The 15,684-nt window shown below is 38.0% G+C and overlaps 1 long non-coding RNA gene across 1 annotated transcript; it reads left to right on the top strand.

Annotated features, from left to right (window-relative positions):
- The first annotated feature begins 615 nt into the window (after nt 1-615).
- On the top strand, nt 616-13,752 carry LOC129486818 (uncharacterized). Its single transcript, XR_008659104.1, has 4 exons — nt 616-671; nt 2,045-2,084; nt 10,979-11,071; nt 13,418-13,752. It is a non-coding gene; the product is annotated as an uncharacterized lncRNA (long non-coding RNA).
- The last annotated feature ends 1,932 nt before the right edge of the window (nt 13,753-15,684 follow it).

The raw sequence follows: 15,684 nt of genomic DNA, 5'->3' as shown, positions 1-15,684 counted from the left end.
CTAAAACATGTTGATGATTTAAGGGAAAATATGTTGGGCTCTGCAGTTAGAATTTACCAGAAAATATTGGTTATAAAATAATCCCACTGGACATATCCAATTAGCAATATTGATAATACAGACAGAAATCCCCAATCACAATTCAAATTATAAGTGGCTCTAAAAACTGTAAGTCTTTTTGCAATTCCATGCAGATTCGTTTGATGACTAAGTCTGACCTGAATTCACTTGAGGCTATTTTGACTCTTAGTCTTCTTTGAGGTGTATCTTCATGCATTTCACTGCAGAGGAGTTAATATGTTTGGTTACAGAGAGCTACTCAAGACCCTTCTTAGATAGTTCACACACACACACACACACACACACACACACACACACCTCTTCTACATATGATATGTAAATTATATTACCTGACATGGTTTGGCTATATCCCCATCCAAATCTCATCTTAATTTTTAGCACCCATAATCCCCACGTGTCATGAGAGTGACCTAGTGGGAGGTAATTGAATCATGGGGGTGGTTGCCCCCATGCTGCTGTTCTCATGATAGTGAATGAGGTCTCATGATAGCTGGTGGTTTTATAAGGGGCCATTCCCCATCTTGCTCTGCACTTCTCCTTGCTGCCAACATGTGAAGAAGGACGTGTTTGCTACCCCTTCCACCATGATTGTAAGTTTCCTAAGTCCTCTCCAGCCCAGTGGAACTGTGAGTCAATTACGCCTCTTTCCTTTATAAATTACCCAGTCTTAGTTATGTCCTTATAGCAGCATGAGAACAGACTAATACATTATCTTTCTGAAAATCTAAGACCTCTGAATTCAAAATAAAGCTATCTCTATGAACTTCAGCTAAGGAGTTGAGGGCTGAAACAACATCTGTTCATAAGTGCTTATGTGGTATATGTCAAGAAATTGTTGTTATTAATCTTTTGTACATTATTTTGTTTACCACTTGTGGTAATTAGTTATTCAGCCTCAACTGCAGATGTGGAATTCGGAGCTCAGACTACTAAGAAACTTATCCTAAGAATCAATTCTTAGTTCAAAGTATACGTTCTATACCTGTAACTTTTAATTTTAAAAAGGTCATTAAGAGGCACTATATTAAACCTAATTTTAGACATAAATTTATTTCTTTTCTCTTTCCCTGTACTGTCAGTCATTACCTGTATAAGTAAAGATTGTTTTTAGCTGAAACTACTAAGGGTCTGAATCCAGTAGAGGGTTATTTAAAAACAAAAGCTAGATCCCAAGACTTAGAACTAGAAAGTGGTGTGACGGGAATATGGCTTTCTGGGAAGGGGAGGGGAAGACTCTGATTTGTAGTGTTTGCCAGTTTCTGTGGTGTAAATGCCCTCTCCATGCCAATTTCAAACTGCCAGGTTTTTGGAAGCGGCTCACAAAATTCCTTGAAATTAATGTAACAAGTGGCTGCTAACAAGTCAGTATGAGGTCGTTCCAGCCCACTGCTGGAACTAGATCATTTTTCAAAAGTCTAAGATGACTGCAGGTAAGGTCTTTCTCTATTTTTTTTTTTTTTTTTTTGAGACGGAGTCTCGCTCTATTGGCCAGGCTGGAGTGCAATGGCGCAATCTAGGCTCACTGCAAGCTCCCCTCCCGGGTTCACGCCATTCTCCCGCCTCAGCCTCCCAAGTAGCTGGGACTACAGGTGCCCGCCACCAGGCCGGCTAATTTTTTGTATTTTTGGTAGAGATGGGGTTTCACCGTATTACCAGGAAGGTCTCGATCTCCTGACCTCGTGATCCACCCGTCTCAGCCTCCCAAAGTGCTGGGATTACAGGTGTGAGCCACCGTGCCCGGCCAGGCCTTTCTCTCTTGAAAGCATCTAGAGTACCCAAGGTAGATTTTCTTTCAGTTCCTGTGTGTCTATGAAAAATTCCTGTGGGGAAATGGAGGCTGTCCTGCAACTCAACAACCATGAAATAGGGACCTACTCTGTATCAGGCACTGGGAAAAACACTGAGGTTATAAAAAGAAATCAATTGCACGGTCCTGACTCTTGAGATTCTTTCATTCTTGTAGGTAAAATCAACAAGGAAGTGATGAGCACAACAGTGTGAAGGTGAGGCTTTTTGATCAGCATTTGCTTACCTGGTTTCTGCTTGCTCTTTTTCTGTTAACCACACAAGATTACTTGGCTTCTCAGGAATTATTCAAATAGACCCGTTTGGAAGCCTAGAACTGTCTAGAACTTGTTTGATGACCAGCAGGGAGATTGTTCTCGGCTTTCATGCTCACTTTTAATTTTCCAGTTTATGTCTTTGCATAGAATTGAGTTCCTCTGTATTCCCCATGGGGCCTTAGGATTTAATAACTCTGTAAGAGAAAAGCAGGGAAGCTGCTACCATCAGGCGAGTTCTCTTATTAATAGTATGGGCCCTACCACTTCTGGATGAATTACACACTCTTACCTGGCCCCTGGGGAAACTTTGGACATTGTGAGAGCAAGACCAAGAATACTTACACATTGCCCTTCTTTTCCTCCCCTCATTTATTCAGTGAGAGTTTATTTAGTACCTATCATGTGCTAAACACCTAGGATCTTAAGACACAAAGATAAAGATTACTGTGTCTGCTTCTCAAGGAAGACAAGTAAGTAAATAATTACAAAAGGGATGAAAAGTGCCTTAATGGAGATATTGCCCAAGTTAGAGCACAGAAATGTAGTGCTTAGGGGACACTGAAGTCTTCACCAAAAACACAATACTTACCCTAGATTTTGAATAAAGAGATATTGTCCTTCAGATAGACAATAGTAGGTATAGCATAGACAGATAGGACATTCCATGAAGAAGAGCAATGGAGGCACAAAAGCTCAGAGAACTGAGGTCCTGGGTAAACAGACCGGTATAAGAACTGGAAAACTTAATGTTTTATGTTTCAAAAGTCTGTATATTATATACATACTGCTAAGAGCTGATGAATGTTGAACATATTTGTACCTTCAGTGTCTGGCATGCTGCCTGTCATGGAATATTCAATCATTATTGAATAGAATAAATGATTATGAAAAGTAGAAATGTAGTTCTGTGTTCCAACAAATTGAGGAAACTGTGAAAGGTAAATAGATTATGTAGAAATCAGCCAATGTGAGACAGAAACACTGGATACTTCTGATAGGAAGCAGTATTCGATTATGAGATAACTGTGTGCCTGGAGTCTGACAATTATAGTTTAGATTCTCACACTCTTTATTTGAGCAGAAATTGTTCTGTTTCTTGGGAAGATCTGATGAATTTATAGAAAATTTTGCGATCTTCTTGGAAAAAGAAAACAAATCTAAATAACAAAAAATTATTTCGCTAATGTGTGCTAATTTTGGAAAAGTGACTGAAACGTGGATAAAAATACGTAAGAGTTTCCTAGGAAAATCCGGTTTATGGCTGTTATCTGTTCTGGCATAAGCATTAGTATTACCACAATTGCCTCTCAGAAATGTCACCTTTGGATTAAATTTCTTGCTGAAATTCCAATTAATGGAACATTTTTAAAAATCAGTATGCACAGATAAAGGTAGAAGGATGCTTTTCGGAGTGTTGTTTGTAACACTGAAAACAAGAAATGACAAATGTTCAACAATGAATAATTAGCTAAATTAATAACGGATATCCTTATATGTGAATATTGGATTATCATTTAAAATAATGATTTAAGGCTGGGCACAGTGGCTTACACCTATAATCCCAGCACTTTGGGAAGCCACGGCGGGTGGATCACTTGAGGTCAGGAGTTTGAGACCAGCCTGGCCAACATGGTGAAACTCCCACTCTACTAAAAATACAAAAATGAGCCATGTGTGATGGCGCAAGCTTGTAACCCAGCTTCTTGGGAAGCTGAGGCAGGAGAATCGCTTGAGCCCAGGAGGCACAGGTTGCAGTGAGCCAAGATGGTGCCACTGCATTCCAGCCTGGGCGACAAAGCAAGACCCTGTCTCGAAAAAATAAAATAAAACAATATAAAATAATGGTTTAGATCTATATATACCTACAGGGAAAGACACACATTATATTTTGTTAAACAGCGAGAAAGACAGGTTTCATGATGGTATGTTTTATTATTATTTCATTCTTCTAAAAGGGAGCGAGGGTCGGGGAGGGGAAGGTGAAGAGAGAAATGGGGATGGGGGAGAGAGAGAGTGAGACTTGTGGACAGTCACAGCTGTGTTTAAATCTTCATTCTTACCTTTAAATGCTGAAGAGATCAGCCCAGGTGATTTAGTGTTTCTGATCACCAGTTTCCTTGGCTGTTAAATAAGGTAACAATAATAGTTATCTCCTGATGCTGTTATAATGAAATGCTGCATTTGTTACATTTTGGCCCAGTGTGGCTCTCAGCTAGGGTGATTTTAGTCCCCAGGGGACACTTGGCATGTCTAGAGATATTTTTTGGTTGTTACAGCTGGAGGTGAGGGGTGGTGATGCTATTGGCATTTAGTGGGTAGAAATCAGGAATGCTCTTACATGTCCTACCATACACAGAACAGCTACCCAACCAAAGAATTGTCTGGCCAAACAATCACTGGTGCTGAGGTTGGAAAGCTGATTTAGACATTAATAAGCACTGATAAATGTATGTGGATGCTCTTATTTATTGATAAGCTAATAATGATGATCTTCAGATGATGGGATTCTGTATGTGTGTTTTCATTGGACTTATCTTTATTTTGTATTATTTTCTGTGATTAATATGAATTACTTGACTAAGAAAAAAATAAATAAAAGTAACATTTTCAACATCAATATTATAAACAACAACAACAACGGCTAATATTACTACTGCAATAGTATGAAGAGATCAAATCCCATCTACATAAGGCAGGACCTAGCACATAATAGGTGTTTGACAGAGCCTAATGAATTGAATTGAAATGTACAAACGCATGCCAATAAAGACAGAGGAAGCTAGCTTGTATTACTAGCCGGATTTTCGTTAGTGCTTTAACAAAGTGAATAGACTAATTTGCAATCAGTACATTATAAATACGTAACTTGTATTGCAAACATCCTGTCTGGAAATATTTGTCAGAGAAACATTTGTCTTCTATGACAGGCTCTAGCCCATTGCCACATCCATGTACCGAACCATCACATATGTAATTTTTAAAGATTATAAAAGTTACAATGACTCTGAAAAATAAACATCTTGAAGGTATAGTGGTTTTTTTTTTTTGTATTTATATCCCTTTATTCTGCAGTTTGTATTACTGTCTCTGGTTCAGTGGTACTTAATTTCCTTTTTGAATTGTCAGTCCCAGAATATCAAAAAAGAGACTCTGTTTGTCCTTATCCTGGAGAGACCTTGAGAAAAAGTGTTAACTTGTGAAAAATTTTGTGAGATTAGGCAACGCCTCTGAAGCCCCAGGTGTTTATCTGAAAAAATGGGGGATTATAACACTTAACGCTATACAGTTGTTCAGACAATCAAAAGAGACAATATTATATCAAATGCAATACACACCACTGGTACTCAGCGAGGTGTAGTAATTTTTATTCATTATCTTTCAAAAAGATGATCACCTTGTAAAATGCTTCAGTTTCACTCAGAATTAAGTTTTCTTTTAGTCATGTTGTGGGAAGGAATAGTGAATATGTGCATGATTTGATTTACTGAGAGGCACCATGGTATCATGGCAAGAGCTTTGAGTCTACAGCCACCAAATAGCAAAGCCAAATTTTATCAGCGTTATCAACCAGTGTTTCTCATATTTTTATATCCATGACCTCCTTTAAAAGCAGAAAATACTGTCACAGCCAACTAGTATTAGTTGAAATTTGAAAACAATTTAAATGCTACAGCCAAGTTGGTGTTGTGTTGTAACTCTTCTATAAGCTCTTATCTTCCCAAATTGCTCATAATCCTCCCTAATCCTACCTCAGACATGTTTTATGTGTTTTTCCTCATGCATCATTGAGAAACACATTTTAAATACTGCCAGAATGCTTAGGTGGTCCCAAGGAGTTTTTTTTTTACCCAGTTTCGCAAGGTCAATCAAACTCATGGCTCCGTAATTGAATAATCAATCAAATCAAAAACAATTGATCTACTCCAGGCATGTCAGCAACATATTGATTTACCCATTGAGCTCTGTTCAAGTATAATGAAGGTGATGAAAATCATCATTGCATTGAGAAATGGTCAAATAAAGGACCCTGTGCAGGCATTTTCTCTCTCTCCTCCTTAATTATTGCTGTTCTCTTATAAATTGATTTTAAGGTTAATACATAAATCTATATATACCTTGGCATAGTGGGAAAAATTGGTTCAAAACTTCCTTTGGGCCACTTGTCTGTGTGAGCACAAACATGTTTCTTCATCACTAGTGTTTTTGTCCATAAAACACAAATCACATGAAGTCTCTTCAATGAGAGGCTAAAATGTGATCATGTGGGAACAACTGCAAGGCAATAGTTAATAGAAGTTTGGGGATCAAATGACATTGACATGAATTCTAACTGTAATTTTCTAGCTGTGAAACCCTGGGCAATTGACTTAACTTGCTTGTATCTTAGTTTCCTTACCTGTAAAATTGCTATAGAAACAGTAGCTATCTCACAGGGCCTTTACGCATGAGAGTTAGTGATATGGTCAGGCTTTGTATCCCCATCCAAATCTCATCTTGAATTGTAATCCCTATAATCCTCACATGTCAAGGGAGAGACCAGGTGGTGGCAATTCATTGATGGAGCAGTTTCCCCCATGCTGTTCTCATAATAGTGAGCGAGTTCTCAGGAGTTCTGATAGTTTTATAATGGGTGCTGCCTGCTTCACTCAGCACTTCTCCTTCCTGTCTTCTTGTGAAGAAGTGCCTTGCTTCCCCTTCACCTTCTGCCATGATTCTAAGTTTCCTGAGGCCTCCCCAGTCATGCTGAACTGTGACTCAATTAAACTGCTTTCCTTTATAAATTACCCAGTCTTGGGCAGTTCGTTATGGCAGTATGAAAATAAACTAACACAGTCAGGTTGAAAACCAATAGAGCATTTACGTTGAAAGCACTCAGTAAAAATTAGCTTTCCTATTCTTGTTTTTTGAAATGCCTTTCATTGGCTATTTCTGCCTATGTTTCCCAGTGTTATAGTTTCCATTTTATTTCACAAATGCTGAGCTTTCATGCTATATGAGATGGTCACTGCTGTCTGTGATTTCTGATTTCTGATTTCTACCCACTAAATGCACTGCACACTGGTTGTCCACCAAAATCCAATGTCCAAGGCTCCCTCAGTTATAAAACTCCCCAGCACTAGCTGGGCATATGGTTTCCAAATTATAGACCTCATTTCTAAGTCTTCCCTGAAAAGATAGACCTGGTCATTTGGGTAAGTGCTACCCAATAGATTGTAAGATTTGCTACAAGTAACTCCCAGGAAGTATCTGTAAGGAAAAGAAGTATTTTTTTTTTCTGTCTCCTTTCTCCTTTGGGTAAGATATAATGTAAATATTTTGAATAGAATTGAATCATAAACTTGAAAATAAAGTTGAACAGCTTAAAACATAAGTTGGAAGATGAGAGTAGAGGATGGTAGAACAGAAAGATATAAGAATTCTGGGACTGTGAAGTCACCAAAGCAGTTGTGGATCATCTATCAGAGTTTATATCCAAGAACAAGGAAGATACTCATGCCTTGTTGAAGTCACCATTAATTGAAGATGAGGAAAATTCATGTAATCATATTAATAGTTATCATCTTGGCACCATGGAATCAAGTGATTTCCACAGTACTGGCTAAGAAATGCCCTTGGATAATAAATAGCCCAGGATGATGATCTATTTGCATGGGTACACGACTATCTTCATCCCTTTTTATTTAATTACAAACAATAACTGAATAAGTAGATGAATATTAGAAAAAACACATGAATGAACTCACGGCCCTCCAATCCCATCTATTTCAGAACAATACAATTTAACTTTCTCCCAGGAGTTTCTCAGAATTAAGTGTAAATCATGTATATTTTAGCAATAAGGAGTGTTAGAAAAAACACAGGGCTGAGAATTAAGGGAGATGGATTTTGCCCTGTTCCTTCCTGGGTAAACTATGTGCCTTTGAAAATTCACTTTGTATGCACTTTAGTTTATTTCTCTATATGATATACGTCATAACATCAACACTTCCGTAGCATAAAAAGTTGCTTATACAGTAATAGGTATGTAAGTATCTTGAAAAGTTAAAATTTAGAAAATTTGTAAGGTATTTCTGTAGTTTCACTGAGAGATGATGTTGACACAGAGGTTCCATGGAAGAGAACTACCTAGGGATGTTTCAGAAACCAAAAGGCTGCTGATGTGCCAGTTGGCAGGACATCCTACTGGAATTGAGAATATGCATTTATGCACTTGGGTCTGCCATTCACACCTGCGCCCAACCCAATCCCTGCCCTCTGTGAAGAGACACAGCATCCTATTCATCACAGTCTTTGCATGCCGCCAAGAATGTGCTGCTGCTCCTGTCCATTGAAACAGGCGGTTGGTTGGCAAGGCCATCAGACACCTGTTGAGGCTGAGTCATCCCTATTCACAGGATATGCCTCACAGCTTGGGTGGAGCGTGTTCAGTAAAGGATGAGAGTCCTGGTGAGCCCAATCTGGTGCAGCTGATGCTCTCATTCATTGGCAGCTTTGAGGGGAAACTAGAGAGCCACGGTCTAATTTTGCTTACTCCTCATCTTCTCTTTGACAGAGGGATGTTTGCAGTGGAGTGGTCATGCACATGCGTTCAGGCTCAGGAACCTTAGAAAGAACTGTGTTGGGCCTGAAGGACATCAACCATCTCATGGATATTAAAATGAGTGGTGGCATTGACAGTGCCTGTTTAGATCCCTGACACTTTCTTTCAGCATATGCAGCTTTGTTACCACGGTTTCTTAATTTAAGGTCCAGGTGATTATGTCAATTCCAGAACTGACCAGTGGCTTCGTAGATCAAAATTAGTTCCACGAGTCAAGAAACTCTTGATCCTAGCTGATACTTTTGTAATTTGTTAAAGTAATCTATGACTATTGGAGTTTTTACAGGAACCAAATGATCATCTATATTGAAGCTTCTAGGGCAGTCTAAATAGTTAACCCCTTCTTTCAGTTGCAGCTCCAGAATTCCTATATAGAAAGGGTTTAGAAGCTGCAACACACATAAAAAGGGAGAGGTAGGGTCTTGAAAATGAGTTTCCTATGGGTTTTACAAAATATTGAGAGACATGCATTTCTAAGGATGCTGAGCAGGTGATGGCTACCCAAATCCTTACTTTACAACTGGAGCTGCTTTTCTCTCTTTGGATATTGAATTATCTAAAACACAGAAACAGAAATAATACAGGAAAAAATAGCCTTGTTACTAAGTAAGACTAGAGTATTTTGGAACTGGGTTCAAAATAAACCTTTCTTCTGCTTTTCTGCTAAATTAAACCCAGTCACAGGCACAGTAGTAACACTACAGGGTTTTTCTGATAAAACTGATGTCTACATTGGTCTACACTGTAGTCTACACTGGTCAGCTTAGCTTATGGAGGAGAGTGTCTTGTCTGCAGGCAAGCAGATCCCATAAAAGGGAGCCAAGAGAAGTCACAAAGTGACTGTTTTTAAAATCTCTAATTTCTCTTTTTGAGGAAAATATGTCAGAGGTAAAGAGAAGAGCAGAAAGTATCAACTCAGTATTTGCAAAAGAGTAGAAGCTCCTATTTTATAGGCCAGCAGTACTGTTGGGAAAGAAAATACACAACTCCTTACAGTGACCAAGCTCAAACAAAATGGCTGGGGTGAGATAGGAGAGTAGGAAAAGCCCTGGATTTGGAGCCAGATGCAACTAAGTTTGAATCCTGGGTCAACTGTTTACCAGACCTAGACAAATCTCTTCATCTGTGAATGCCTCAGCTTTCTTTCCAACAGAATGAGGGTGCTGAGACTCCAAGGTTTCCTGCAGAGCAATAGACTGAGAGGCTATGTGGTTGAGAGTCTTGGCTCTGGAACCAGAAGGACCTACTTTTTTTCTTTTTTTTTTTTTGAGACAGGGTCTCACTCTGTTGCCCAGGTTGGAGTGCAGTAATGCTATCTTGGCTCACTGCAACCTCCACCTCCAGGGCTCAAGCAATCCTCCTGCCTTGGCCTCCAAAGTAGCTGGGACTACAGGCACCTGCCACCATGTCTGGCTAATTTTTGTGTTTTTGTAGAAATGGGGTTTCCCTTGAACTCCTGGTTTCAAGTGATCCATCTGCCTGCCTAGGCCTCCCAAAGTGCTGGGATTACAGGTGTGAACCACCACACCTGGCCAGTACCTACATTTGTTTAGTAATGGCTGTAATGTTCCCCAAAAGTCGGGTTTTGCATTTGCAAAATAAGGTTGATAATCTATTTTACAGGTTAATTTGGGGTAGTTGCTGAGAGACTATGCATGAAGAATTTTGCATGATAACCACTAAGTAAATTTCATTTTAAAAGACCCAAAGAATTGCTGTTAAATTTTATTAAATAATTGTCAAATTAAGAAATTTAATGTATTTATATATTAGGGCAAATGCTAAAACAAGACAAATTAGGGTTTGCTTATCTAATAATTTCTAGGGCTTTAAGTATAACAGGGGCTATTTTCACCTATCATTTCCAACATTTATCCTTCAAAGTAATGTTGGGTCTTCCAAATCTGAAGATAAACTGAATTATGTTATAAAATATCTGTGCATGGCATACAACCAAAAGCTGCATCCAGGTCAGAAAGAATAATGATAGTAGATCAGATAGAAGTAATCAAGCTTACTGAGGAATTTTATCTATGTTATTGAACTTATTCCTTTCAAATAGGACTTGAGTTCACAACTATTAATTGAAAGGGGACGTTTGAATAAAGTCCATGATTTTTATGTTTTTAAATAGAACACTTATGAGAAATATAAATGCATAAAACAGTTAAAAGTGGAGATGCTCTTTCGAAGTTTCTGGTTTCCCAACTTCCTCATCTTCTCCCTCCTCTAGCAATGACAAGGATTCCCTAAGCTCTATGAAACTGCTAGATAAACACCTACCAGTTTGATATCATATCACTCAAAAGCAAAATTTATTCCTCAGGTGAGTAGATCCATCCAGAAAATCTTAATCCTCAATTTAGTGGAGAAACTCATGATTTGTATAAGATATATAGACTACTCTGTGTAAAAATAAAATGAAGACCTCTCTATATAAAAATGTTTGTTCAGATGTATAGACCAATGGAGCAGAACAGAAGCCTCAGAAATAACACCACACAACTACAACCATCTGATCTTTGACAAACCTGACAAAAACAAGCAATGGGGAAGGATTCCCTGTTTAATAAATGGTGCTGGGAAATCTGACTAGCTTTATGTAGAAAGCTGAAACTGGATCCCTTCCTTACACCTTATACAAAAATTAATTCAAGATGGATTAAAGACTTAAATGTCAGACCTAAAATCATAAAAACTCTAGAAGAAAACCTAGGCAATACCATTCAGGACATAGGCATGGGCAAGGACTTCATGATTAAAACACCAAAAGCAATGGCAACAAAAGCCGAAATAGACAAATGGGATCTAATTAAACTAAAGAGCTTTTGCACAGCAAAAGAAACTACCATCAGAGTGAACAGGCAACCTACAGAATGGGAGAAAATTTTTGCAATCTACCCATCTGACAAAGAGCTAATATCCAGAATCTACAAATAACTCAAACAAATTTACAAGAAAAAAAAAAAAAAACAACCCCAAGAAAAAGTGGGCAAAGGACATGAACAGACAGTTCTCAAAAGAAGACATCTATGCAGCCAACAGACACATGAGAAAATGCTCATTATCACTGGTCATCGGAGAAATGCAAATCAAAACCACAATGAGATACCATCTCATGCCAGTTAGAATGGCAATCATTAAAAGTCAGGAAACAACAGATGCTGGAGAGGATGTGGAGAAATAGAAATGCTTTTACACTGTTGGTGGCAGTTTAAATTAGTTCAACCATTGTGGAAGACAGTGTGGCAATTCCTAGAGATCTAGAACTAGAATTACCCAGCAATCCCATTACTGGGTATATACCCAAAGGATTATAAATCATGCTACTATAAATACACATGCACGTGTATGTTTATTGTGGCACTATTCACAATAGCAAAGACTTGGAACCAACCCAAATGTCCATCAAGGATAGACTGAATTAAGAAAATGCGGCACATATACACCATGGAATACTATGCAGCCATATAAAAGGATGAGTTCATGTCCTTTGCAGGGACATAGATGAAGCTGGAAACCATCATTCTCAGCAAATCATCACAAGGACAGAAAACCAAACACCACATGTTCTCACTTATAGGTGGGAATTGAACAAAGAGATCACTTCGACACAGGGCGGGGAACATCACACAAGGAGGCCTGACAGGGAGTGGGAGTCTGGGGAAGGGATAGCATTAGGAGAAATACCTAATGTAAATGATGAGTTGATGGGTGCAGCAAACCAACATGCCACATGCATACCTATGTATCAGACCTGCACGTTGTGCACATGTACCCTAGAACTTAAAGTATAATAATAATTTTTTAAAAAGTAGTTTGTTGTGCCTAACTTATTAGTCATAATAAAATTAAAGAAAATTAAAAAATGGTATGGAAACTAGAGTGATTACTCAAGAAAGTCTATAGGTACCAAATGTATTATATAAAATTAATTTTAAATAAAACCAAAGTCTAAAGTAACCCTGATAAATATAAACTCTATATAGGCAGATTCATGCCTAAGACATTTTACAGTTTATAATACATTTAGGATGTCCTAGAATATTTGTTGAATAAATAGAGAAATCAATAACCCAATGAAGCAATAATTATGTTAGAATCAATGACATTATTTTCTTCCTTACGAACAAGATCTCTTTTTAATAAACTTACCCAGCCCTGTATGTTTAAATATTATCTATATATCAATGATTCCCAAATTTTCATTTGTAGTTCTGATCCCTCCAATGAATGTCTGACATTTGTGTCTAATTGTTCATTTGAAATATTTTAAAAAGTGTCAATATGAATCTCAACACAACCAAAAGAGAGCTGTCTTTCAATGTCCTACCCTCTTTCTGCAACATATTCTTCCATTTATTTGTTCCAGTTATCTATTGATGCATAAAAAAAAAAAAACAAGAGTTGGTGACTTAAGAAAACAATAACCCTAAATCTTTTCACCTCTTTTTTAAAAAAACAAATCTGCAATTTGGGAAGAAGTTAGCAGGAAAGGCTTGTCCTTCCCTCATGTAGCCTTAGTTGGACAGCTGAAATAGAGGCTGAATGGTCAATTTCCAAGGTGGCTTAATCACTTGGTTGGTAAGTTGGTGCTAGCTCTGAAGCTCACCTGGGGCTGAGGGCCAGGGATCTCCATTCTTCTCCAAATGAGTATCTCCATGTTGTCTAGGTCTCTTCACAGCATGGCACCTGGGTTCCAAGGGGAATCATCCCAAGAGAGAACCAGGGAGAAACTGTATCCACCTGCAAGATCTAACATCAGAAGTCACATAGAGCACCGTTCCCTACTCGTAGCTAAGGAAGTCACAGAGATCTGACCAGGTTGAAGGGAGGGAACCATAGACTCTACTTGTGGGACTGGCTGGGTTCTGATAGAATATGGAACTATGACTTCAGCCATTTTTGGACATTATACTGTGCCACACCTTAACATGTCAGAAGACGAGGACACTGTCATAACTTTCAGTCAATTGCTCAAAGCAAATATCAAAGTATTATCCCGAATATGTCCCCTTTTATTTCACACTCACATCTGTTTAATCAGAAAATCCCATCAACTCAAAACATACCATAAACATGTGTTTGTCTAGGACAACCATCCTCATCCTGGGTGCCATCCTGTCTCTCCTAGTTGGCTTCAGGAACCTCCTAATTGATCACCATCTTCTCTGTTCTTTTCTCCCTACACTCCATTCTCCATATGACAATTAAGATAATCATTTTAAAGCATAAGTCAGATCATAGCCTTCCCTGCTTAACAAAACCTCCAATGACAAAGTGGATCACAGCCTAGTGATAAAGTGGAGTAATTCACCAGAAAGATATAAAAATTCTAAATGTTAATGAATCTAATATCATAAGGACAAAATATACAAAGCAAAAACTGACAAAATTGATTTGATAATTCCACACTCATAAATGGAGATTTTTTTCATAACCTTCTCAGAAATTGATAGATCAGGCAGAGGAAGAATGTTAATGCCATGTATCTTAATGGATTACTGCTGGGCTGAGGCACTCCTCCCCTCAGCCCATGGTCTGTCTCTCGCCTTAAGCAGTCTCGTCTGAATTATTATGTTTATGCATATTTTATGCATATTGAAAAAGATTAGGAATCACTGCCTTAGACTACCTCTCAAACAATAAGGCATACCAGAACGTTCACTGTGGCAGTGTTTTGTGATAGTAAACATTTTGAAAAAAAAAATCAAAATACTGATTTGCAATAGAATGGAAAACAAAATTGTTACATTACATACAACAAAATCAATATGGATACATCTCACAAACATAATATTGAAGAAAAAAAGCAGTTGCAGAAAACATTCAATATGATGTTATATATGTAAATGTTACAAATTTGCCAAACAATATTGTAATTATTCAAGGATGCTTACATGTGCTCTAAAAGTGTGAAGACAGGAATAGTAATGAAAGTCATCAAATTCTTGTTAGAGGTTATGTCTTGGAAAGATGATGGGAGCAAAAAAGTGAAGAGAATATAGTAATGGAATCATGAGGAAAATAAAATAGGTTATTTTTAATATTTCTCTTCTTAAAGGGCAATGGCACATAGATTGTTATTAAATTATTTCTTATACATTTTGTACATATGAAAAAATAGAAGAAATCAAAACTGTAGCTCCAAGCTTATAAAAGCACATTCACACGTGTGCACAAAAGACAAACATAACAGACACACACCCCTCTAGTAGCTTCCCACCAGATTCCTTTTTCTGATTAACAAAGCACACATTCTATGACCTCTGCCTACCTCTCAGATCAAATATCACACCACTCTTCCCATGCCAGTTCATCAAGATCCTCTTTTTTTTTTTTTTACTTTTTTTTTTATTATTATTATACTTTAGGTTTTAGGGTACATGTGCACAATGTGCAGGTTTGTTACATATGTATCCATGTGCCATGTTGATTTCCTGCACCCATTAACTCATCATTTAGCATTAGGTATATCTCCTAATACTGTCCCTCCCCCCTCCCCCCACCCCACAACAGTCCCCGGAGTGTGATGTTCCCCTTCTTGTGTCCATGAGTTCTCATTGTTCAATTCCCACCTATGAGTGAGAACATGCAGTGTTTGGTTTTTTGTCCTTGCGATAGTTTACTGAGAATGATGTTTTCCAGTTTCATCCATGTCCCTACAAAGGACACGAACTCATCATTTTTTATGGCTGCATAGTATTCCATGGCCAAGCTTAGTTCTGCCTTTGAATGTGCTTTCCCCTGTTCAACCAATGCCTTACCAATTAGAACTCAGTTTAAATGTCACTCACTCAAACACCCTCCCATGAATGCCCAAACTAAAGTATTTGCTGCCATTCTTATTACTTTGCCCTCACTTAGACTTACTTCTTCTCATAATGTATTCATTTATTCATAATTGAATAGACTCATTGATTTCTTCTTGTTTGAGAC

The sequence above is a fragment of the Symphalangus syndactylus genome, chromosome 7, assembly GCF_028878055.3.
Source record: "Symphalangus syndactylus isolate Jambi chromosome 7, NHGRI_mSymSyn1-v2.1_pri, whole genome shotgun sequence".
Taxonomy (NCBI): domain Eukaryota; kingdom Metazoa; phylum Chordata; class Mammalia; order Primates; family Hylobatidae; genus Symphalangus; species Symphalangus syndactylus.
Note: the sequence above shows the minus strand (reverse complement) of the source record. Positions and strands in the feature narration are given on the sequence as shown.